Source organism: Eupeodes corollae, chromosome 3 (genome assembly GCF_945859685.1).
Source record: "Eupeodes corollae chromosome 3, idEupCoro1.1, whole genome shotgun sequence".
Classification (NCBI taxonomy): domain Eukaryota; kingdom Metazoa; phylum Arthropoda; class Insecta; order Diptera; family Syrphidae; genus Eupeodes; species Eupeodes corollae.
This window is the reverse complement of record NC_079149.1, coordinates 103750694-103777516: the sequence shown is the minus strand read 5'-3', so window position 1 is coordinate 103777516 and position 26823 is coordinate 103750694. Positions and strand designations below refer to the sequence as shown.

The 26823-nt window shown below is 36.4% G+C and overlaps 1 protein-coding gene and 2 non-coding genes across 4 annotated transcripts in view; 2 read left to right on the top strand and 1 right to left on the bottom strand.

Moving 5' to 3' along the window:
- Positions 1-26823, top strand: part of LOC129948958 (putative mediator of RNA polymerase II transcription subunit 29) — a 207471-nt gene that overhangs the window by 141267 nt on the left and 39381 nt on the right. The window lies entirely within an intron of this gene.
- On the top strand, positions 3441-3511 carry Trnag-gcc (transfer RNA glycine (anticodon GCC)). The gene has a single exon. It is a non-coding gene; the product is annotated as a tRNA-Gly (tRNA).
- Trnag-gcc (transfer RNA glycine (anticodon GCC)) lies at positions 3745-3815 on the bottom strand. The gene has a single exon. It is a non-coding gene; the product is annotated as a tRNA-Gly (tRNA).

Here is a 26823-nt window from a genome sequence, read left to right as displayed (position 1 = left end):
TTACTGTTAACAACCAACGCAAACGAATAAAGGACAACGAGCTTCGGATATGCACGTGGAATGTTAGGTCCCTTAACAGACCACGTGCGGCCGAAGAATTAGCGGAGGCTCTAGAACGATATAAAGCAGATATCACCGCCATCCAGGAAATACGATGGGATGGGCCGGGCAAAAAGAGGATGAAAAACTGCGATATTTACTATGGTGACTGCTACCACGAAAACCAACAGCGCTTATTTGGATGCGGCTTCGTCATAGGAGCCAGAGCTGTGACCATAAGGTCTTGACAACCAGCTGTTTGATTCCTTCAGCCTAATAGCGCTGCAAGAAACTGTGTATTTAATAAAAAGGTCGATTAGTAGAAGTTCCAAAATAACGTTTAAGGCGTCCGTTGGGCAAGTACGCATGGCCCCTGAGGTGCCCACGCAAGCGGTTCTCTGAACCTTCTTTAGCTTATCAATATTAAAGACTTTGCTAAGAGCAGGCCACCACACAATCGACCCATATGTTAAGATTGGACGTACTACGGCTGTGTACGTCCAAAAAATCATCTTCGACTGAAGTCGACACATTTTGCCGAAAGCTCTGCTTCAGGCGTAGAAGGCAACACAGGCCTTCTTAACCCGTACTTCAATATTTAGTTTCCAGTTTAGTTTAGGTTCGAGTATAACTCCCAAATATTTTGCACTGGAAGACAATGATAGGACTTGACCGTTGAGTCGAGGTAGCGTGAAGGGCGGTACTTTAGTTTTGGTGGTAAAGAGCAACAGTTCAGTTTTACTTTGATTAACTCCTAGTCCACAACTCGTGGCCCAGTTGCTAACTTTCTTCAAAGCTGACTCAGTGATTTCACTAATCACAGAGGTGTACTTTAATGACACCAATAGCACCAAATCATGAGCATAAGCTACCGCCTTCACTCCACATCTATTTAATTTAACGAGAATTGTATCCATGACCAGAAGAAATAGAAGAGGCGAAAGGACACCACCCTGGGGTGTTCCCCTACTCACGTGTTTTGTTGCGATTGTATTGCCTAGAGAGGCTCGAATCTTCCTACCACTGAGCATGGAAATAATCCATTCTCGAATAAAGTCTTCTACACCGAACTTAACGAGCGATTCTTCTATCGATTCTGTAATTACGTTGTTAAAAGCACCTTCTATGTCTAAGAAGGTGGCAAGAGTAAATTCTTTATAATGGATTGTTTGTTCTATAGTACGCACTACCTCATGGAGGGCAGTCTCCGTAGATTTGCCCTTAAGATAAGCATCGAGAGGTCTAGGATTTTTCTAATAAGATAATCAAGAATGCGCTCCAAGGTTTTAAGCATATAAGATATTAAGCTTATTGGTCTGAAATCCTTGGCGGATTCGTGACCTCGCCTTCCCACTTTCGGGATAAAAACTACTTTGACCTGTCTCCACGACATGGGCACATGTTTAAAAAGGAGACATCCTTTGAAAATTTGTTCCAGCCATGGAGCTGCCACATCATGCAACTTTTGAAGCATAACTGGCAGTATGCCATCCATGGCTGGGGATTTATATGGAGAAAAAGTATTGATGGCCCACAAAATATTTTCTCTGGTTATAACGGAATTGACTTGTTTAACATAAGCGTTTAGCTCTGTGGTTTCAAGCGATTCGGGGTTATCACTCTCGCAACCCGGAAAGTGTGTCTTCATCAGTAGCTCAAGAGATTCGGCTGGCGAGACTGTCCAGGTTCCATCAGGCTTTTTTAGAAATGAAGGATTACAATGTTATTTCGATAAAACTTTGCTGAGCCTTGCGGAGTCCTTTGTGTCTTCGATTAATTGACAGCATGCTCTCCAGCGTTGTCTTTTTGGCTGATGACACGGCTTGCTTGTAAATTTTAAGAGAGTCTTTATACGGTTGGTAAAAATTTTGTTTGTGGCAGATATTGAAAATTGTCCTCGTCATTTTCCTAAGACTGGACAGTTCTTCATTCCACCAAGAAGAAAGGGTCTTACAGCTATATTTAACTGGGGAAGAGACTTTAAAAACTTTGCTTATAGAAGTTTCAAAGGTTTTCGCCTTTGATTCAAGGTCTCCTATTGATTCAGTGAGATTCGGTTAGTTGCTTAGTTTGGAATTCGCAATTTGACTGAATTTCGTCCAGTCAGTTCTTTTGGCATTTCTGTAAGGTGGAGGGTTTTTCGACTCGAAATTTATTTGAAAAAGAATCCACTTGTGATCCGAAAACGAATTCAAAGGAGAAACTCTCCAATTCTGCAACTCCAGAGGTGATGGTAAAAAGAGGCCAACAGCAAACCCTGTGTATTCTTATCTTCAAATCTGACAACTGTCAGATCGGGAGTACTAAAATTTGGACATAAAAAACCTTTTAAATGTTTCTTAGCTAAAAAATATTCTATACGTTGTGCTTTTTTTTCGTCTAAGCTTGTATTCTAAGTCATTCTTTATCAACTGAATTTTGCAATATAGCCTAGGCAACAGATTTACCTGGCACTAATATTGCAGTTTCATCAGCAAAAATAGCCATAATAGCGTTGATATCTACTGGAATACCACTTGTACAAAAAAAAAAAAGATTGGTCCTAGGACACTTCCTTGCGGTACACCAGATTCAATTTTCTTTAGTTACAAGTAATTTTGATCATTCTACACTCTTAAGAATCATAAAGCAGAATTTCAGTATTACGGCTGGATAAGGTCTCTATGCAGTTTGTAATCAAGTGCAAAAGTGCCAAACCTTGTCAAAGGCTTGGGAAATATCTAAAAATATAGGCAATTATAATTCTATTTCTGCAAATGCCTTTTCCATCACTTACGTAATATGATGTACTTTGTTTATCGTGTAATGTTTATTTCTAAATCCAAATCCGAATCAGTCTTTCTGCTTTTTTTTTGCTTTATATAATTTGGTTTGATTTTTCAAGAGTATTTAGGGCATCTTTTTTCAAAACCTGAGCGTGACAGAAAGTATTGGTCGTTGAAATGAACAAACTGAATAGATCTGTACCAGGGGATGAGCAAAATGTTTATATTATTTGGGTTGGCGTTGCAAAATGAAAGATCTGGTGACCGAGTTTGTTTAAAATTATGCACAATTGTTGTACTCTAAATACAGGTGCAATTGCGTTAACACAAACTCATCAATCATACGGCAATACACCGAAGCATTGACGGTGTCTCACCTTGGTTAAAAAAATAAGAGCCAATTGCAACCGTCATTAAAATGGAACACCAAACTGTCGTCTAACGATTTCGATAGTGTTCTTTAGGGTTGTTAGGGAACCAGTATTTAAAATATTTCCAAATATAAGTCCTGTCCGAAAACGTTCCACAACTCTTCTTACGAAGGTTTCTCCAATAAGACAATGTATTTAAATGTGTTGCTGTTTTTTCTCGTTATTTATAAAAATCGCTCATTTTCAGATAAATATTTTTCAAGAAGCATCGGTGGTTCAGTGGTAGAATGCTCGCCTGCCACGCGGGCGGCCCGGGTTCGATTCCCGGCCGATGCAATTAATATTTTGATACTATTTCAAAACTTGTCTGACCTTGAAAAAAAGCTTATTCTATAAACTTTCAAATTAATGGATCAAAAATAAAACAAACAAGGTACAAAGTATTTTATTTGCAAATTGAAAGAAAAGTATTTCAACATATTTTTATTTTTTTAAACTGTACTAAAATCCGTTAAGTCGTTTTTGAGATATGCCACACTTCTTTAACTGTGTGTCCAAAATAGATCTATTGCATCGGCCGGGAATCGAACCCGGGCCGCCCGCGTGGCAGGCGAGCATTCTACCACTGAACCACCGATGCTTGTGAAAATAACTATGCAACTGAATCAAGGATTAAAGTTTGAAGAATTTGACATTTGACTTAATATTCTCGTCAAAAGGGGTTAAGTCTTGGTAATGGCAAGATAGATTTATATACTTAAATCCATTTTATCACCGGGTCTTCTTTAAAAATATAACATGTATTTATATCATGTTCCTTGCGTATTAAATTTAACATGTACACTGTGGCGTATGTGCAATTTTTTCAACAGCTCAAAATTTAATTTATTTCTTACTTAAGAAATAAACAGATATTGAAATTGAAAATAAACCTTATGCCAATATTTCAATAAATATTCTCATTCTACAGGTAAGTTTCGAAAATCTAAACCAAATTAAGTTACAGAAAAATCCTAGAATTAGGTAGACCAATGAAATGTAATACTAAACTTAACTTAAGTCAACGCCACAGTCCTTTGTAAACAACAAAGTTTTTCATCTAGCTTCTATAGCTAGAGTTCTCTCATTGCCCATTTAAAGTTGTTTGAGATCACTTTCCACTTGTGCGTGCCACCTGATCCATCACGGGTTTTCTCTACCCTGCTGTCCTGTAAAAGGGGATGACTTTCCGGGCCGGAGCATTGGAATTTTATCCACTGTACAGTTTATAAAGGCCGTCGTCGTTTCATCTCCTCTACTCAACTTCTACTCGTATCTACGGGACCGTAGATCACACAAAGAACTTTACTCTCGAAAAGGTGCTTTTATCCGCTTTTGTCATAGTCCAAGCTTATGCAACGTATAGCAAGACGTGGATGATTAGAGTCTTATATAACCATACTTTGGTTGATCGAGACAGAACTTGACTACCCCATTGCTTTCTAAGCCCAGAGAAACAGCGGTTAGCAAGAGTAATCCTTCGGTTGATCTCAAAGCTGTTGGGGAGTTTTTCTGCATTCATGGCAGAGATTAGGTATACAAAGTCCTAAACTACTTCAGATTAACGTCTGTCGATGGTGACTTTTTCGACCGTGACGTTGCTTTTATAGGCCTTTTTTATGAAAGCATATACTTCGTTTTGCCTTTTTTAAACGTTAATCTCATTTTTGCTGCTATTGTCTCAAAACTCACAAAAACCCTATTGGCTTAACTCTTAGTTATTCCGATTATATCAATGTCATCAGCATACTCGAGTTATTGGACAAACTTTTGGAAGACTCGAGTTAAGTGTTACATTGCATCATTTTGTCTAAAGACTTTGTTTACATTAAAAGGTTAAGTCAAGTTGTTTCCAACCCTAATGCAGCATCGAGAATTCATCATGTTCATGCTGCTGATACAGACGAGTTTGGCAAGGATGCCTAAAACTAGTCATGGCTTTATTCAGTTTATTCATATGCGGTCTTGACATTAATGAAAAGTTAGTGATTGTGGACTCTTTAAGTCTAAAGCTAACCTCATAAAGACCTATCAGGTTATTGCCGAAGGGCTTTAGCCTTTCACAAATTACGTCAGAATAGGTTTTGTTAGCTGTGTTAAGATATGATGAAGTATGTATGATGAAATATGAGAGTTATATTTATGACAAAATTAATTGACATATGTAAAAAACATCACTTTGTGGAAACCGACGTTTGTGTGTTAATACTTTTTTTTTTTTAAAAAAAGAGGCTGGGATGCGACCAATACTGAAAAGTTACCATCCCGTTTGTTGATTTGTCTTGCTTAAAAAAATTGTATTAAAAAACTTTTCAGTTGAATTATTCTTAAAAATTTTAAAATTACCAACAATATTTTTCATATCAAGAAATATTTTAGTTTTAAAATCTAGTTTTGTTCAATGGATTGTCAATTTTTACCATATTTTCGTACTAGTTTTTGTAGATTTATTTTTTTCCTGAAAAAGCGAACCGTTGGATTTTTATAAAAAAACTACTGAATATCGAAAACAATGTTTTCTGTGAAATAAAAAGTTTGAAGACAATATTTGAATTTTTTTAAAAGCTTTTTGATTCGAAAGTAAATTTTTACCAAGTTTTAGTATTGTTTTAGTCTTAGGTTCTTATAGTTTGTAAGAAAACTGTCAATTCGATATTTCTCAAAGTTTTACTGAATTTTAATAACAATATTTTTTAAAAGATAAAAATAGCTTTAAGCCAATATCTCAAAGTTTTAAATGGATATTTGAGTCGAAAATCAATGTTTATCAACTTTTATTAATTTTTCTTTTAAGTTTTTATTTCTTGTAAAAATAACTGTCAATTCGATTTTTCTTAAAATTGAACCCAATGTTGAGAACAATATTTCTTACGAGATAAAATAAATTTTAAGAAATAACCTAAAGTTTTTGAAAAGATATTTGAGTAGAAATTCAATTTTTACCAACTTTGAGTAATGTTTTTCTCCGGTTTTTATTTTTTATAAAAAACTGTCAATTTGATTTTTCTTGAAATTTTACCAGATGTTAAAAACGATTTTCCGTTGCACAAAATTGTTTTGGAGATGAAATCTTTAATAAAATATTGTTGTTAACATTCAATATAATTTTGAAAAAAAAAATGTCTAAAAGTTAGTAAAAATTGATTTTCGACTCAAATATCTTTTCAAAATTGTGGAAATTGGTTTTAAACTACTTTAATCTTTCAAAAAATATTGTTGTACAATTTTGAGAAAAATCGAATTGACAGTTTTCTTACAATAACTAAAAACCAAAAAAAATTGGTAAAAAATTACTTTCGACTCAAATATCGTCCACAGCTCAAGAACCAGAAGAGATATCGATTTCAAATCAATTTTGTTATACAGATAATAAGGCAGTAAGATGCAGAAAGGGCTCTCAAAAAAAATTGCGTGGGTGTTTTTTTTACCATAGCAGATTGAAAAAAGGGTGGACATTTTGGTTAACCCTAAATATCTTACGAACCAAAAACGCTAAAGACTTGAATTAAATTTTATATAATTAATTGTAACGTGATATCAAAGAAGTATATTTTTTGACAAAAAAATCCAGTTAACGGTTTTTTTCTTATAAATCAAAAAAACTGAAAAAAAAAATTGTCACCTCCAAAATTTTACGACTAAAATATGATTTCATCTCCAGCACAATTTTGTGCAACGAAAAATAATGTTTTTGACATCTGCTAAAATTTAAAAAAATCGAATTGACAGTTTTTTTTACAAAAAATAAAAACCTAAAAAAAAAATAATAAAAGTTGGAAAAAATTGATTTTCGACTCAAATATCTTTTCAAAACTTTGAGATATTGGCTTAAATTCACTTTTATCTTTCAAAAACTATTGTTTTTAACGTGCAGTAAGATTTTGAAAAAAATCGAATTGATAGTTTTTTTACACAAAATTAAAAACCGAAAAAAAAATAACAAATGTTGGTAAAAATTGAATATCGACTCAAATATCTTTTCAAAACTTTGAGATATTGGCTTTAATTTACTTTTATCTTTCAAAAAATATTGTTGTCAACATTCAGTAAAATTTTGAATAAAATCGAATTGACAGTTTTTTTTACAAAAAATTAAAAACCGAAAAAAAATGAATAAAAGTTGGTAAAAATTGATTTTCGGCTCAAATATCTTTTTAAAAATTGTTGATATTGTCTTTTATCTACTTTTATCTTTCAAAAAATATTGTTAACATTCAGTAAAATTTTGAAAAAACTCCAATTGATAGTTTTTGTACAAAAAATTAAAAACCTTAAAAAATTTAACAAAAGTTGGTAAAAATTGATTTTCGATACAAATATCTTTTCAAAAATATTGTTTTCGATATTCAGTAATTTTTATATAAAAATCCAACCGTCCGTTTTTTCATAAAAAATAAAATTATAAAAAATAGTACATATAGCAAAACTTTTGAGCAAGACAAATCGAGAGACGGGATGGGAAGTTATCAGTGTGGGTCGCATCCCAGCCTCTTTTTTTGTTTTGAAATTCACTAAAGTAGCGAGCTCAAATAAATACACAACCTTTCACGATAAATTATTAAAATGAACATTCAAAAATTATATTCCCAGAAAAATTGAAAATTCTGTTTTATCATGTAAATAATTTATTTTTCGAAGAATTTCTCTTATAATGTCATGTTTTATGGTTAATTTATTTCCGAATATAAAAGAATTTCAATTTAACGATCCAAGAAGAATTGTAAATGATTTTTACTACAAAAATATTTTTCAAGAAAAAAATATCAAATAAAAATTCAATAATTATACATAAATTTATCGATATCAGAACAATGACATATTTTTTGCAGTTTCATAAGATTTTTTTGGCAATTACAAAAAAATAATTAGTTAACATAATTTACGATTCGTTGGTTTATCACTTTTTTAATCTCAATACAGATATTTTTTACACTATTTCTACTACTGTCTACTTTTTAATTTTTTGTTGAGATTTGAGAAAAAAAAATTATGTTAATAAATTAATTGCGTTACACAAAATTTATTGCCTCGATAATCTTTGAACTTTGAACTTTGAAACTATTGATAGTAAATTTATAATGCAAAAGCATTACAAAAAAATGAGCATCATTCAAACATAAATATTTAGACCCTGATAACATATCAGACACCAACATAAAAAACAGCACACACTTTTCTAGAAATGTAATCTTTTTTTTCTAATTCAAATTTTTATTGAGTGAATAATCAAAAGAATTGTTGTAATCATTCTTAAACATATCATTTTATTGCTGAATTAAAAATACATATAATAAAAAGTGGAAGAAACAAAGTGAGTATTTGAGATAGTGAATGCACGAGAAAAGTTTTTTTTTATATGAACATAATCTTAATTCATGATTTCATTACCATCTCAATATGGAACATAAGATTATTGAAACTATTAAAATAAAATAACAAATTATATGTAAAATTAATAGTTGATGATAAATTACTTTGAAACAAAATGATAAGTTGTTCAAAAGTCGTAATTTGATTAAGGACCTTTTATTCACCAAAGACAATTTGTCCTTAAACGAAAGAAACAAGGTGGTAAATTTTTTCACAAGATTATTGCAAGTATTGAATTTAAGAATCTTTAAATGTGCTGTAAACCAGAGCCAAAAAATACAGAGTTAGTAACACGTTTTCACTATCGTACAATTCTTCATGATAAAATATCAGCGGCTTGATTTCGAAAATTTAACCTTCTGATCCGCGGTCCTCTTGGTGTAGATTCGAAGACTTGCTGGGCCGGAGCATTGTTTTCTATGCGCTCTACGTGACCCAGCCATTTTAGTCGTTGGACTTTTACTCTTCTGGCTAAGTCTACGTCGCTGTACAGCCCGTACAGCTCGTCGTTCCATCTTCTCCTCCACTCCCCTTCGATGCAGTAGACCACACGAAGAACTTTTCTGTCGAACCGACCCAAGGTGCTTTCATCCACTTTTGTCATAGTCCATGCTTCTGCACCGTATAGCAGGACGGGGATGATAAGGGTCTCATATATCAACACTTTGGTCCCTCGAGAGAGGACTTTACCACTCAATTACTTGCTCAGTCCAAAGAAACAGCGGTTAGCAAGAGTTATTCTGCGTTTGATCTCAGCGCTGGTGTTGTTTTCTGCGTTTACAGCGGAGCCTAGGTAGACGAAGTCCTTGACTACCTCAAAGTTACGTCTCTCGATTGTGACGTAAAACCCATTTTTGCCACCTCTGCCTCAATACTCACAAAAGCTCCATTGACATCACGCTGAGTTCTTCCGATTATGTCAACGTCATCAGCATATTCTAGTAATTGGACAGACACAAACGGATGAGTTTGGCAGGGATATCACAACTAGACATGGCTCTTTACAGCTCGTCCCTGTAGATGCTGTCATATGCGGCCTTGAAATCGGTGAAAAGATAGTGGGTGTCGATTTGGTGTTCTTGAGTTTTTTCCAGGATCTGCCGTAATGTAAATATTTGGTCAACTGTGGACTTTCCTGGTCTAAAACCACACTGATAAGGACCTATCAGGTTGGTGACGATGGGCTTTAGACGTTCACATATTACGGCAGAGAAGATTTTATAGGCGCTGTTAAGTAGACTGATTCCTCAATAGTTGGTGCAGTTAAGAGGGTCTCCTTTTTTCTGGATCGGGCAAACAATACTGTGGTTTCATTCATCGTGCATGCTTTCTTCTAACCATATCTTACAGATAAGTTGGTGCATGCTCCTAACCAACTTATCTCCAGCTGCTTTAAAGAGCTCGGCATTCAAGCAATCCGCTCCAGCGGCTTTATTAGACTTAAGCTTAGATATGGCAATCTTTACTCTGTCTAAGTCGGGAGGACGGGATTGTTGGCTTTCGTCGTCTATATCGAATGGGTCATCCTGCCTGACAGCGGAATTCTGTTCTTCATCGCCGTTATACAGTCTGCAGAAGTGGTACTTCCATATCCTCAGCATTGACTGCGGTTCCACTATGATATTTCCACTTTCGTCTTTGCAGCCTTCGGTTCAAGGTTTATGTTACTGTGAATTTCGTTTCACCTGTTCATAAAACTTTCGAACTTCATTCCTGCTTTTAAACCTCTCATCATCTTCGACCGCACGCTTCTCATGCCCTCTCTTTTTCCTACTGAGAAGTCGGTGTTCCTCTTGCCTCTTCTGCTCATAGAGCTCATGAGCAGCTCTCGTCCTTTTATGCAGTGCCGCTTTGCGTGCCTGTTGTTTGGCTGCATTTGCCTGCCGACATTCCTAATCAAACCAGGGGTTCATTGTTGGTGGCTGTTTGAAACCCAGCACATCAGAGGCGGCTTCTCTGATTGCATTTTAGCAATGTTGCCACTGGTTTTCAATGCATTTTGTTGGCGACACAGAACTTCGAGAGAGGTTACTTGTAACTCGGTCGGAAAAGGATTTGGCTATCTCTGTCGATTGTAGCTGTTCGACGTTGTACCTTCGCCCAAAACCTCCCTGTTTTGCCTTGGGTCTGTAAATCCGAAGTGCTACCTTGGCTACTCGTTGTAGTGGTAGCCTTGGCTACTCGTTGTAGTGGTAGTGGTCCTAGTCGAGTTTAGCTCCTCGGAAAGTTTGTTCATCCATGATGCTGGAGGCGTGTCTGGCGTCGATCGCACTTGGCCCTTTAGGCTGCAATTCCGCCAGACCCAAGAAAGCACACAAGTATGGTATAAAAGTCTATAAACTTTGTGATCCAGGCGAGTACACTTACACCAGTGCAAAGCACAAAGCATTCGACTCAAATTTTGTTAGACTTGGCCGAAAAATATTTAGACGAGGGTAGAACAGTTGCCACAGATAATTTGTATACATCCATTTCCTTAGCTAAAACCTCCTTGATCGTCAAACACCTTTCATTGAAACTCTACCCGGAAACAGACAGGGCAATACAAAAGATGTGACAACTGTCAAGTTCAGAAAGAATTAAGTAAAAGGGCTTGAAAATTCCGAAGTCGTAGTTGCCAAATGGAGTACAAAACATGGTTTGAAGGAAATGCCTACAGGACAGCGGTCGAAGCAAGGTGAGGAAATTCGAAAATTGCGTATGATTGTGGACCATAATCATGCCAAGATAGGTATTGACATATGGCGCCCAACGTGGAACCAATTCAGTGTGTAAAGCATGAGACATGAGACTTTAAATCAAGAGTAAATCGGTTTGAATTCCACATTATTTCTTCTTTATATTGATTTTGGTATTTAGAACTGGTTAATTCAACGCTTAAACGGTCTTAAAAGGACAATCAGTTAAGAAGGGTCAGTGAAAATCTTAGTTTGAAAACAATTATTTGTCTCTTTCTAACATTTTGTATCAGTCAGATAACAAATCTATCCATACATTTATTCCTGCAGGGCGACCATATAAGCTGTCAGTTTCAATAAAAGATAACTGTCACTTTTGACGTTTAACAAATTTCTAATTTCATATGCAAACGTAGCAAATTGTCAAACTAGCTTTTTAAAGTGATTCAAAAAACATTAAAGTTTGTTCAATGAAACTATCCCCTTAAAAACATTTTCTAAAGTTTCCGAATTTCATGTGTGTTTCTATGTTCGTATAGTGAAATGTAGACCAGGGATTAGGTCATAGACAGTGGTGCTATTTTGTCCTAGATTTCCAATTTAAATACTTCCACCAGAGATAGATCCCCAATCACCATGCATGCTAATTGGTGGCTTCATTCATTTAAAGTATAATGTAACTCCCAATAAACTTTAGCTAGATTTCCAATGTTTCCGCGTATTTAGAAAACATCTAAAACTTTCTGCGTCTGCGTCTGCCTCTGCTTTTGCATTACACTTACATTGTTCACTCTCTTCTGTGGCAATGGACGGGACGACAATAAGGAATTCCAACAGAGAGATTCCTCCAATAATATTGTGTTTGAGTGGGCACATAGTTCTGTTTGCCATGTTGCAGCTTTATAGCAATCTATCTGCGGAACGAAATTAAACTAGCAAATTAGTCGGTCAATTTGTGCAACAACAGCCGCCCACTCCCCCGATGCCGCTGCCACATATACCGAAGACTATCCACGATGAGCTCATCCCTTCGCTCGTCGCGGTAGTTGTCGTCGAAGGTTTTGGGTCGTCCGTGCGTTGCGTCAGCGTCAACGTCGGCGGCGGCGGTGGTGGCGTCGCGGTGCATTGCATTTATCGTTAAAGTCGTCGGTCGTCGTATAGTTACAATGGTCATTCCCTGGAATTAGATTACTTTTATTTGCATCAGCTGCAATCAGCGAGTGTGCACTAAATGTGGCTGGGTCGTATAATTATTATTGTCGAGTGTTTACTTTAGAAATAAAATGCGCTCCGGGGGCAAGAGGCGTAGTGTGGCTGTGCATTCTGGAACTTGCCACATTTGCGCCTTCTTTTGTGATGATGCACTGTGTGCAAGCTGCAAGGTGTTTCGGAGAACTTGTGTGGATGTGGACTTGGGCATCAAATTCACACGAGAATTCCCTGTGTTCCGGAAAATGGTGTAAGTCTTGCCTGTTGCACTTGCAAGTTGTGCCACACGCCACACCACCACCACCTCACCATTTCAACGCACACATATGTCAAATCAATTTACCAAAAAAAAGAAAAATAAGAAACAGAAAAAAGGAACTTATGCCTGTTGCTTCAACATGTTGCGCATTCTATACCCAGCTTTGATTTCATCCACTGAAATGATGATGAATCATTGAAATGGCATTTCGTTCAGTTTCTGCTGCAGCATTGGAGTTTCTGGAGTGGCTGACGGCTGCACTGGCTGGGACTGGAACTAGGACTGGGATGGTGGCTTGGTGGCTGTGGTGTTGGTGCATTCCCTGCGGCAGCTAGAGGAGTGGCACTTTGCGGCTGGCAGATGTTAATGTGATGGAATTTTTAGCGCACTTTGCTTCAAATTAACTTTTGCCGTCGACGTCGTTGTCGTAGTCAAAGTCATCGCGTCGTGTCTTTTGGAGCGTAAAGCGGTGCGGCTTCGTTATCGGCGTGGCGGCTGCAGCGGCGCGGCGCGTCGTATCAAGTAAATTGCGAAGGCAACTGCAAGTGTTGTGGGGTGGTAAGGTATAGAACTTATTTTTATTGCGTTAAAAATACAAACCGAGGCCATAGCAATTAGGTTTGGTATGCAATTTTATTGTATATCAAATGATTTAGAATGACAGCAGGAATTACTTTGCAGCAATGCTAAAATACTTAAGCATTTCATTCAATCTATTATTAATATTGTTTTATGTTGATGTTGATATAAGGTATAACTTTGTATATGTATATGAAGACCAAGTGACCAGCTGTACTCTGATGCCATAGAAGAGGATATAATTCTTCTAATTCAATGGCTTATAAAATGTATAGCAATTTCAATCAATGTCTAAATGAATTGTGGTGAGATGGTAGCAAAATCCACCAATTTGAGGTGAGAAAGTCTATCAATGAGGAATGTCAAAAACCTGACCAAAGTGAAATTGGCTAACCTTATTTAAAGCTACGGAGATCCATTTTGTGGAAGTATACACCACATCAGCTCTTAGTTTTCAGAAGAAAAATAAAGATTAATTGACATATGTCAAAAACATTACTTTGTGGAGACTGACTTTTCCAGAATTTTTTTGTAGGATCTTATTTTTAAAATTCAAGGTTGTTTAATATTAGTCTACTTTTTTCAATATTCATCATAGACAGTGTTTGACAGCACAGCAAAACCTCAACAACAACTTTTACAATTTAGAGTTTTACTATGGTGTGTTTCTTGTTCATAAGTTATTGTTGTGTTTATTTGCTTTTGATAAAATAAGACGACAAATTATTTTTATGTCAAGACACTAATTAAGAGACTATGGAAGGTAAAAACAATAAATGTCTTTTACGTTTATATTACACTCAATAATAATAATTTTTTATTTGAAGTGCAATGTAGTGTTGTCAAATTCTGGGGAATCACTTGTCATGGGAAATCCCAGAATTTACTACATATAGAAAAAAGAAATCTGCAATCATCAAAACAGTAAGAGTATGTGTGGAAAAATCACATGCCATTAATTTGTAAGTGCACAACTCATTGTCATTTAAAAATAAAAAAATATAAAATAAAAATACTTTAACAAAATAGAGTAGAAGAGTTTTAAGTTTGCATTGTCTATCAAAACATTGTTTGTTGAAAAAAAATAACGAATACAATAAGAAATGGGAATTTATTGCTTAATAGCCTGCTTGTAAAGGCTTTTGTATTAAAGTCGATTTTAAAATTGAATACAAAAAATTAGGCTGAATTTTATTGAAAATAAGGCTGAATTCGACCGATGGTGGTGGTTTCGACTTGGAAAGACGATCATGTAACCCATAAAAAGGGCGCATCGTTGCTATTATATGACTACTACTTATTTACTTAAGGTGGCGCTACAGTCCGGGTAGGACCTGGGCCTCAACCAACATGCGTCTCCAGCCAGCTCGGTCTCTAGCTATCTGTCTCCAGTATCGCACGCCAAGTTGGTTGAGGTCTTCACCCACCTGAGTCGCGGTCTTTCTCTACTGCGCGTTGATGTCCATCCGCTAAACATGAACAGCATGTTCAGTTCGTCGTTATATCTTCTCCTCAATTCTCCATTGATGCTTACGGGACAAAAAATCACCAGAAGAATTTTTCTCTCGAATCATCCTAAGACGCTCTCATCTTTCTTTGACAGGGTCCAGGCCTCAGCGCCATAAATGAGAACCGGAATGATGAGTGTCTTATAGATGGTGATTCTAGATGCTCGAGAGAGGACTTTACTTCTCAATTGCCTTCTAAGTCCAAAGAAGCAGAGATTTACAAGAGTTATTCTTAGTTTGATTTCAACGCTGTATCTTTGTCTGTGTTAATAGCTATACCTAGGTAGACATAGTCCTTAACTGCCTCAAAGTTATAGCTGTCCATGGTGACGTTTTGTCCAAGACGTCTTTGTTCAATGTCCTTTTTTGATGACAGCATATACTTGGTCTTGCCCTCATTGACTACTAAACCCATCTTCTTCGCTTCCGTCGTAATGCTCAAAAACGCTCCACTGACATCACGCTTTGATCTTCCAATTATGTCAATATCATCTGCGTATCCGAGTAATTGAATGGACCTTTGGAAGATTGTGCCTCTAGTGTTGACGGTTGAGTTTTGCACAATTCTTTCCAGAACGATGTTGAAGAAGTCTCATGACAGTGCATCTCCTTGTCTAAAACCTTTTTTGACATCAAATGCATCGGTAAGATCTTTTCCGACCTTGATAGAGCAGCGTGCATTCTCCATCGTCATTCTGCACAAGCGGATAAGTTTGAAAGGGATGCCAAAACTAGATATGGCTCTATACAGCTCGTCCCTGTAGATGCTGTCATATGCGGCCTTGAAATCGATGAAAAAATGGTTGGTGTCGATTTGGTGTTCTTGGGTTTTTTAAATAATCTGCCGAAATGTGAATATTTGATCGACTGTGACCTTTCCGGTCTAATACCACACTGACAAGGACCAGTTTGTTGACGATGGGCTTCAGACGTTCACATAATACGGCAGAATGCATCTTGTATGCAATGTTAAGGAGACTGATGCCTCTGTAGTTGGCGCAATTTAGAGGGCCTCCTTTTTTATGTATCGGGCAAGCTATGCAGAGATTCCACTCATCGGGCATGCTTTCTTCCGACCATATTTTGCAGATGAGTTGGTGCGTGCTCCGTACCAAGTCATCGCCTGCTGCTTTGAATAGTTCGGCAGCGATGCCGTCAGCTCCAGCAGCTTTGTTTGACTTAAGTTTAGATATAGCTATCTTCACTTCGTCAAGGTCGGGCAGGCGGAATTGTTGATCTGCGTCGCCGAGGTTGAGTGGTTCTATCTCCCTTACAGCGGAATTCGGTTCGTCATCGCCGTTATATAATTTGGAGAAGTGATCTTTCCATATTCTCAGCATCGACTGCGGTTATACTACGATCGTCTTTACAGACTGATACTCCTGGGAAGGTTTTTTATTTTTAAATGTAATGCTCCAATATTCCAAAACTACACACAAAATACAAAAAAAACCCTTGGGAAGGTTTTTTTACCTTTTGGTAAAATTTATTATTAGATGACACTCATTTAAACGTCCTGTTTGACGCTGTAACTTGCGATGATGATTTATCTTTAAAACAAATAAATTCGAGGCAGCAAATGTGAAGAAAAAAATGTTCGTGTCACAGGCAGGTATTGAACCCAAGACTTCTAAGCATGACAGTAATACGCACTATTAGCTACGAGGCTAATTAAAAGAAAATATTTTGACAGAAAGTAAAAGAAACAACATGGCTGCTATCAGCTGTCAAATCAATTCTTTCCTTCTTAATTCGAAAACATATTTTTTCTTACTAATTTTAAATGAGAATTTACGTTCATGAAAAATAGGTAAAACAAAAACATTACTTTTGATTGTTCATTTAATTTTTAAATTTTGCTCCAATATTATTTTCTTAAGCAATTCCACAGAACTTCGGATACAAATGGTAGATTTAGTATGTTAACAAATAATGGGTGTTTCTTAGACGTGTGGTGTTTAATCTGGCAACACTGCTTTTGGAGTTGATTTTTTGTTGACAGCTGTCACTGGATTGATGCTAAGTTTGTTTGTCATTTGCCATTTGCTGTAAGTGCCATAGTTTGATCTGCTATTCAAATGTTAAAACTTTATTATCCAAATAAGTGTTCGTTAACGCAAACTTTACGCTGATTGCGCCCATTGTAAACATTTTACGGTAGACGTGGTCACCCTTCACAGTCGACTCTGTGACCATATTTGAGACATCCGGTAAAGTTAACAATCAGCCAACACCTATACGTTCAAGGAACTTAAGATGACCGAGAAAGTCGCGGTACTTAAATCTCCACAACAGGACCCGAGGTAGTCTATTCTCTGCGGTTCACAAGAACTCGGCCTTTCGCAGACTTCAACTTGACGAATTTTGCGTTGGGACTTGGACCTACACCCTTACAAGATCCAACTGATCCAGGAGCTCAAAGTTCATAACCATAGACAACGCCTTCTTTTCGCTGACTGGGTTTCGAATCATTTGGACGAGGACCTTAAGTTTGGCCGAAAAACCATCTTTAGTTACGAGACACATTTTTCGTTGAATGGCCGTATATGGAACGACACCAACCCACGCGAGGTTCACCAGGTGATAATGCTTCCAAAAAAGTTACCGTTTGATGTGGATTTTGAGCCGGCGGCGGCGGCTTAATTGGTCCGTACTTTTTTGAAAACGACGGTAGTGAAGCGGTCACCACATATCGTCTTATATGACGACATGTGGTTCCAGCAGGACGGCCGGCGGCGTGATTGAAATTTTGCATGACCGATTTAAGAGTAAGGTTATCTCTCGCAGGGCTGATGTGAATTGGCCACCAAGGCGATTTAACAACCTAGACTTTTTCCTGTAGGGTTACTTGAAGTCGCAGATCTACATATGTAAATAAACCACAATCGACCGATGCCCTAAAAGTGAAAATAACACTGACCATCGCTCAAATTCAGCCAGATTATTTTTTGATACGACAAATAGTTTTCAAGATAAACCCGAAAAACCGAAAAAACTGTATGTTTCAAACTATAAGAAATAGAAAAAAATTAATTAAAAGTTTTTTTTATCTAAAATTTAATGAGCTTTAATTTTGTGGAACAACATATTTTGATACGACAAATAGTTTTCGAGATAAACGTAAAAACTGAAACAAGCTCCATGTTTCTCTTAACTGCCGCTAGAGCTCAAATCAGATTCGTAGGGATTTTTTTGTTGGGTCATCAACAAACATCCCTTAGTAAATGTGCCAAGTTTCAAAACAGTAAGATTTTTAAGAAAGCTCATATATTCAAAAATTGCAACCTAGACGTCTGTCATGTATATATTCGCAATCAGCGAATCGAAGGCTTCCAGATGAGACCAATTTCAAGTGATTTCGCAAAGGTCTATAAACAAAAATGCGTTTCCGACGACAACTAAGTGCTGGAAGAATACCGTGATCGTAGTACAAAAAAGGCAGCATGTATCACTTCTGTCGCGTTTAGTTGAGGGAAAACTTCAAATCTTTAATCGACTATGCTTAGTTTTGGAAAAGAAAAAATGGTGTTAATACTTTATTTCTGAGAGGAGTTCGAACATACGGTAATTTTTCAAGAACTTTTAGAGGATCTAGAGAGTGATATATTGCAAAATGATATTGTGCTTAAACTTAAATGGTTTCACCTTGTTATAGTTTTCGGCCTTCTATCACTTGCAAAGCTTATTGTAAATCATTTAGTTGTTTCTCTCTCCTATATAAATTCTTCAAGTCATTTCATGCTCAAAACTAATCAAATTCATAAATTCTGAAATAAGAGTTTTGGCTAAATACAATGTAACATGATACTATTTGGTCTTCAGCATCAAAGTTACATGCATTTCAATGCAATTTAAAAAAAAGAAGCAATACTGTTTCAGGAAAATCTGACAACACTGCTGTTGTATCGCCTCATCACATGTCTCCGTCGAAAGAAACTTAGTCAGTTGAGTCCAAGACTAAAAAGAATTCGAAAGCTTTTCTAGCTTCATAAGTGCTTAAAAAAAATACTCAGGTATAGCATCAAATAGGAGCTATAATAAAATAACCAGTAGTGGCTTTTGTCAAATCTGTGATTTTTTTGCAAGATTCTTTCAGTCTTATTTTGTTTTGGAACATTATGTGATCCCGAATAACGAAATAAAGCAGAACCGTCATTGTAGTGGTTTTTTGTCTATTTCTTAAAAAGAGATTCTTACTGAATTATCGTCTCCTGAAGACTATAAGCCATCTCTTCTTTTAATTTTAAACTATTCACTCACTAAAGGTGTGTTTCTAAATGGCTGGAAACACCCTTTTTTAACTCCAAGTTATTCAATTTATGAAAACTTTAAGTCAAAAAGTTGATTTTCACGGATTTCGCTAAGGCTTTCGACCGCCTTCAAAACAACGTTCGATATTGCAAATTATAAACATGGGTTTTCATAAAATTTTTCCTAAAGTGGTTAAAAGGCTATCTTATGTTTTGTACTCAATCCGTGAAAATAGGAAATGGTTTATAGTTTTGACATAGTGTGTGAAATATTTCGAGCATCGATTCCTGAAGGTAATTTCGACCACTTTTTGACAAATATTAGGCGGTGTTTCAGCTGGCTTCAGTTGTTGTATGAGCTGGACTTTATATGGATGTAGGTGTCGATCCCAATGCAAAGTACGCCATAATTTGCCGTAATTCCTGAAAACGACTAGGAATCGACACATTCGGGTCTTCGGCATGGCCTTCACTTACAGTAGCGATATGAAACACAGGCCTTATAATATCTGTAACCACTTCAGTCTCTTCGAATTTCTTCACAATTTAGTCAATTGCTTGCGTAAACCTTTTTTGTAAACCATTATCTCCTCTTTTAGCACGATATGTTGCTGTCATAAAATTAGCATTTGTGTAGTAGGTTTTTGCAATTTTAATGCGTTGTGTGATAGTTAGGCGATCCGTTTTCGTAAATGTCAGACTTTCAACTGAAAAAGAATCGGTTTAGCAACTTCAATTGGCAGATATCAAGCGGATAACTCGTTTGTGCCATAAAAATAATGTTTAAGAGGGTTTTTGAAAAAAACAATTTTATTAAGATTTCAAAAATAAGACTAAATATTAAAGTTTGTATGTCCTTAGTGTCAATGATTAAAAAAGACTAATTATGTCTTAAAAAATTTTAGAAAAATAAAAACGTAGAGCATTCCCTTAAAAACCCAGACAAAAGATTTAATTGATTTTAAGTATAGGCTTGTAGTACAGAAGAAAAACAAGACTTGCTGTCCTAGAAGCTGCATCAAGCTTATATAACTCTAATTATTATATTATTATTTAATTGCTCTAGACTGTTTAGTTTTTTTTGTATTTCTTCAAATTATTTCACAATCATAGATGATAAACTCATGATGGTTGGGTTTCATAAAGTCTTCGATGTCTTTTAAAAAAAGGTGCATTTCTTGTTTTTCTTTTTTAAACTTCTATCAACTTTATAGACGATAAAAACGAGTCTGAGTAATTTGTCTCAAAAAAACACCATTTAATATCTATGGCCTCTCTCTCACTTCTCTTTTGTGTCACCGCATTGCTCTTTGCAATTAAATGATTATAAAATACAATAAAAAACAAAAACATCAAAGTAAGCTCTCCTTACTTCAAGACTCCATACTTGCTTCCATATAGATTGAAAATTCAATACAAATTATTATTTTTCATTCCCATGAGACGACCTCATCATGATGAATCGTAGCCTGATGTTGGTAAAGGGAAGGCATGGCGATAGCGATGGTGATGGCAATGGCGATGGTGAGTTGATTGTAATGAAATCATCTTTCACCGATATCATACCCATCCAGCTTTCAGGCTTGATATAGTCTCCATATCATAACCTACCCCCTTTCCCAACTTGCCAACTCAATCACATCAACTTTATACACTTTCATTTGATGAGGCAAAAAAGAAAACATTGACTTAGTTCGTCCTGTGAAATAAAAAAGGACGAGTGTATATAATATTTTGTCCTTGACACCACCGGTCTTTTGGTCGGTCGGTCGGTTGGTGGGTTGGTCTTGTGGGATCAGGAGTCTATGTCAATTTGTGTGGTTTGGGCGCCATCCATCGCCATCAAAAGACAAGCAAACACTTTAGAAGTCCCCAACCAAAAGAACGCGTGTAGGTAGGATCCTGGATGATGATGGTCGGTGGGTCGTTCGGTCTCCTCATCTCTGGAGGTCGATACGTGTGCGCACATTTTTGCTCTGTTTTCAGTTGTGTGGTGTTTTTTTTGCTTTTTCACCCGACGCTTGACGCCCGACGACAACGACGACAAGAGATGAGATGCTTCGATAGCTTTTACAAAGTTATTCAGGCTTATAAAATTGCGTAAAGCACAAAAAAGAGGAAGAAGGAAAGTGCGACAAGGACGATGTTGGTGATGACGACGACAACGACTACGAGGACGACTACGATGACGACAACCGACACGATTGAAAGGATTCAAAGAGTTGCTACCTATGTATATAAAAGGGGGAAATGGGGGACGAAAAAAGGGTTGATAGCCAAAATAAATCTCAATTTCTGGCATCCGATGTGTGAGGTTTTGTATGAATACTCTTGATTGCTTCTCCACGTTTTCGATAAAATTACTTTATGCTCATGGTTCTGCAGCACAACAATGGAATATACAAATAGACGGAGGCATATACTACGTTGACGTACCGTACGGTACACCTTTTACCCCCACCTTTTTGCACATACCTTTAACTCTAAAAAAAAACTTAACTTTGTATAAAGGTTAAGGATGCTATTATTAAAGTATATTGCCATAATATATGTTTTTGTATAGATACATTGAAAGATACATTGAAAGATGTTCTTGATAAGTAGGATCAATAAATCAACATGGCCGTCGGGTTTTATTGTTCACGCATTACACATTTTAAAGTCTCTTCTTTATCTGAGTATCTCTAATCGTTATAAAAAGGGTTATCAATTATTTTTCACCTGTCGACAGTTATCAATGTCATATAATATTTTAAATAGGGAGTTTTTCAAAGGTGTCCCAACTCCATAGGATGGATGTTCAATTGGGTATAAAATCATAGTCTTTAAAAAGCACACCGCAAGTTTCTAAACAATGAGTATTTTGATACTTGCGCAAATTCCTACACTTTTTGTCCCAACACCCACATTAAAACTGACCATTCTTTTGTCTGTCCTTTAGAAAGACCTAAATATTGAATCTTTACAAACTGTCCAACAGTGTCCATAAGTATAACAAAAGAACCATTACTCACTTTTTGTTATGTCAAAATTGGGGCTTGACTTGTGTATGTTGAGATTAGAATGCATTGTGACGCATATGTCAAACACTCACTTAACTTAAGACTGATCATATCCTCTGGAGCTAGACATGGTCAAGCTTCAGTCTAAGAAAATAACAACAATTTCGATCATCAGCCTAATAGTGCGCCTATTCAAGCGTAGGTGTGCCATTTACAATCACACACATGTGGCACAGACAAAAATGCACAACTTTGACAGTTGATTGCGTTACATTTTTACGGCGTCAAGTAAGTCAATGGAGAACAGCAATGATTGGTATATCGGTATCGTACAGACAGTAGGAAGGAACAAACTATGAGTTGGAACAAAAGTCTAGTCATATAATAGCTGTTAAAAGTTTGTATGAACACAAAGTATAGGTTGTTCCAAAATTAACGCTACATGTCGCTATTTTTTGAATAAAATATTGACAACCTTAAAGGGGACAAGTTAACGTCTTAAAATACTTCTAGTTGTAATATAGAAATGTTAGGTTAGGTTGAAGTGTCTGTCCAGATGTCATTGACACACGTAAACCTCAAGGATCCATTGTGATACCACTAATGGGGTTACTCATGGAGAGTAATGAACTGTGTCAATCGTTGGCAGTTCACGGGTATTATCGAAGAAGGGATTACCGACAAAGTTATTTCTTCTAATGGAAAGTGCTGGACATGTACATAGAAGGTTTTGGACTGTTTCCTCTTCCTCCTCGTCCATGCAGCTTCTACAAAAGTCATTTGTGTAGACCAATAGCCTCAGAGTATGTCTTCCTATTAGGCAGTGTCCTGTTATTACTCCAATTGTAGAGCTTATAATTTGTCTGCTCAGGGATATCAAGCCTTTTGACCGTTTTAAGTCTATGCTTGGCCATATTTCCTTGGTTGCTAGGCAGCTGGTACTCTGTGAACATCTAGCATTTCTTGATTCTAGAGCATACTGTTTGCGAAAATATTTGCATGAAGCAAGTGGTGTTCCTATGTTATGTTTTTGTCTAACATAAGGCAGAAGTGTTCCGTTTTTGGCGAGCTCATCGGCTTTGCAATTTCCCAGAATGTCTCTGTGGACCGGCACAGGTGAATATTAAACTGTTCCGCGAGAGATTTAAGAGCGGCTTGGCTGTCCGAGAAGATTCGTATATCCTTGCAAGAAATAACGTTTTTTTGAGCCAGTATAGTACTTCTTTAATCGCCAGTACTTCTGCCTGAAATACACTACATTGATTGGGAAGTCTATAGGATAGATTGAGATTTAGTTGTTCCGAATAGATACCACTTCCAACTCCGTAATCGGTTTTTGAACCGTCTGCATAGAAGTGTACCGCATCGTCTTCCAGGGGTCTCTCTTCTTCCCAGGAGGATCTTGAAGGGTTGGACACATATAAGCTTTTACCGAATACCATTTGTGGGGTGGTATAGTCTAAGCGATCTGGGAAAGATCTGAAACTGTCTAGGATAGTAGTATGTCCAGTATTGTTACTGTTTCATTGAGAGGTGGCTCTAAGCCTCACACATGAGTTGGGAGCCACCATTTTGGAGAAGATGTCAAGAGGTGTTAGGTTTAAAAGCACTGCCAGTGCTGCGGTTGGTGTTGAGCGAAGTGCTCCTGTGATGCACATACCTGCTAACGGCTGGACTTTGATGAGCTTATTTAGATTTACCATCTTGTCCAGTGCGGTCCACCATACGACGGCTCGATAAATGAGTATCGGTCTGATTACCGAAGTGTGTAGCCAGTGGGTTATTTTTGGGGAGAAGCCCCATTTTGATCCTATGGCCTTTTAACAAGTTAAAAGTGCTACAGTAGCCTTTTTTACGCTTTTATCGATATTTGCCTTTCAATTTATTTTTTTGTCTAAAATGGGGCCTAAATATTTAGCTTGATCGGAAAAGCTTAATGGTATTTTGTTAGCCTATTTAAGGCATTTTGTTCCGAGAGTTCCGAGAGAACTTGGGGGTGCTTCCCTGATACGGATATTGCAACGTCGTCAGCATAGGCAATCACCTTAAAACCCTCTGCTTTCAATAATGTAAGTAGGTCGTTTACTACCATGTTCCATAAAAGAGGCGAAAGGACCCCACCTTGGGGTTTGCCTCGATTCACCTATTTGGTGGTAGTAAAACTTCTAATGCTAGAAGTTATTGTCCTGCTTTTGGGCATGAGACTCCAATGGTGGAATGATCATGTCTGAGCATTTTTGTAGTTCGGCCGGAATGATTCCTTCTGGTCTTGGAGATTTATATGGATCAAAGCTATGTATATATAGAAATGTTACCGGTTGATAGATTTTTTTTCCAGAAGTCTTACTTAGGGGACTAACTTCATATTTCGGAAATAAATGTGGACAAAATTTTTAATGGAAAGCTAACTGTGTTTTCTTTTGGTTAGAAATGGTTTATACTGATCAATTTTGAAATCACTGAAAGAATTTTCGTTTTAGAAAAAAATCGTTTAATTGAACAGTAATTTTTTGGTTGAAGCGTGTTTTTTTTCTATTTTCCCGATAAAAACTTGTTTTCTTGAACAGCTGATTGAATTATCTCAATTGATTTGCGTTTGAATTTTACACAACATCAATATAAGGTTTCTATAAATGAATGATAAACGAGTTGTGTGAAAAATTCCAATAACTGGTTTCAGTGATGAAAACTAACGATGTGAAAAAATGCAAGTTAGGTTGCGAATAGTTTTAAAAAAACTCAATACTTTCATTTCAATGACATTTGTCTAATAGTTCATTATTATATTGGTTGAATCTGACATTTGTTTTTTTTTTTAATACAATTTTTACCTGAACTGCCATTAAAAGGTGTTTTCCCAATATAAAAACGAAACTGTTTACGACGGCCATTTTGTTTTGCGATTTGACTTCTCCTTCTCCTTTTGAAGAGTCTAGAGTCAAATCGCTGGTAACAAAAGAAACAGATTACGTTGCGTTGTGGACTAATTTCACATTCGGGAGAAATCAAACAAAAAATCGAACTCGATTAATAAAATCGAAATTAATTATAAAACTAATAATAGGTGCTACACAGGGGCGTAGCAAAAAAAAATATGAAAAATGAGCGCCAGGAAGTATTATGGTACTTACCATCAGCAATCGAGATAAATAATAATACAAAAACGGAAATTTACTTCCCATTAAAATGATAATCAAGATTAATTTTTCACCTAGAAAGGTTAAGATATTTTATTTTATATCTGTGAAACCTTTATAAACATAAATATTTTTACAATTTAAATTGATACAAAGAACAACAAAAAGAAGAGAACAATTGGTTGTGCACAAAGGACACAAAGAAAGGTCACCTTGGGAAAGTTCCCGAAGAACAAAGGTCGGCCGAAAGTCTATCGGGTTAAATAAAATAGCACAAAACTCACTCAACAAAAAAATACTTCTCTTCCTTGGTTTAAGAAAATCAATCCTGCCTCTCCTTTTCCTCTCTTCTTAAGCACGCCTTCCTCAAAATTTGTATGTTTTTCTTTATCAATTTTAACCCAACGCACTGACACGATTTTTTTGTCTTTCTCCAAAAATGTTTCACTTATTTATTTTTCTTTTCGACCTCACTCTTCTTAGCTTCTCTAAAAAGTGCGATATTCATGGCGAACTTCCCTCATCCAAGAGGCCACGACAAGAATGCTATCCTACTCTGACATTCTGTTATGATCTGGTTTTCTCTTTCGGTCTAACTGCGACCACCGGCTTTTTCGCTGAGGTGCATGCCGATTGCAAAAACCAGTCAAATCTTTGTGGTCTCTTTCACATTGGTGACTTGAACACCAACCTTGGTTTAATGGACGAGTTCAGTTCTTATCCATCGAATAAAATTGGTCTTAAAAGTAAACAAAACATTTTTGAGAGTTCGCGAATAAAATCCCCCAGCCCAAACCGGCCCAGTTAAATAACTTGAGGAAAGCGTTCTGGTAATTAGGAACCTTGGCATTTTTCAACCAAGATTGAGAGGTGGAATCCGATAGTTCGCAATTTAGACTATAAACCCTTAGACTTCCGTGCAGACAATTTAAGAGGGAAGGGAAAAACACATCTCAAGGTGACCTTACTTAGTATTCCGACACTTTAGGTTGAGCATTAAGCCATACTAATCTTAGGTTGGTGTGCAAATTATACAAAGCATGCACACTTTCGTTTTCTCCTTGTGTGGACCACCTGTCACACACTCCATAGGCTGTCTTCGTGAATCATCCGTCTCACAATTGTGTATTTTGTGACCGCCCGTCGCAAATTTCTTAAGTAAATGAAAATGTGGACCCTCTGCCACACAACCGCATTACAACTGAAACCTATTTTGTTTGCTTTTCCAAAATACAATAAGAGCAAGTCGCTGACTGATGGAAAGCAGGATTCTACTGAACTTTTGGAGCCGCAACGACGAAAGGAAGATTAAAAAAAGTAAAAAGGATATGAGATAGGCTAGTAAAACTTGTTGTGGTAAATTTTACAGCAACAAGGTTTATTTTTTCTAAAAAAAAAATTGGCAATTCGATTTTTCTCAAATTTTTTCTAAAAGTTGAAAACAATATTTTATATAACTTAAAGTTAGTTGGAAGCCATAATCTCAAATTTCTGGAAAGACATTTTTGTAAATTTTGTTTAGGTTTTTAGTTTTTCTTTGTAAAAAACTATCAATTCGATTTTTCTCAGAATTTTACTGAATGTTGACAACAATATTCTTTAAAAGATAAAAGTAGT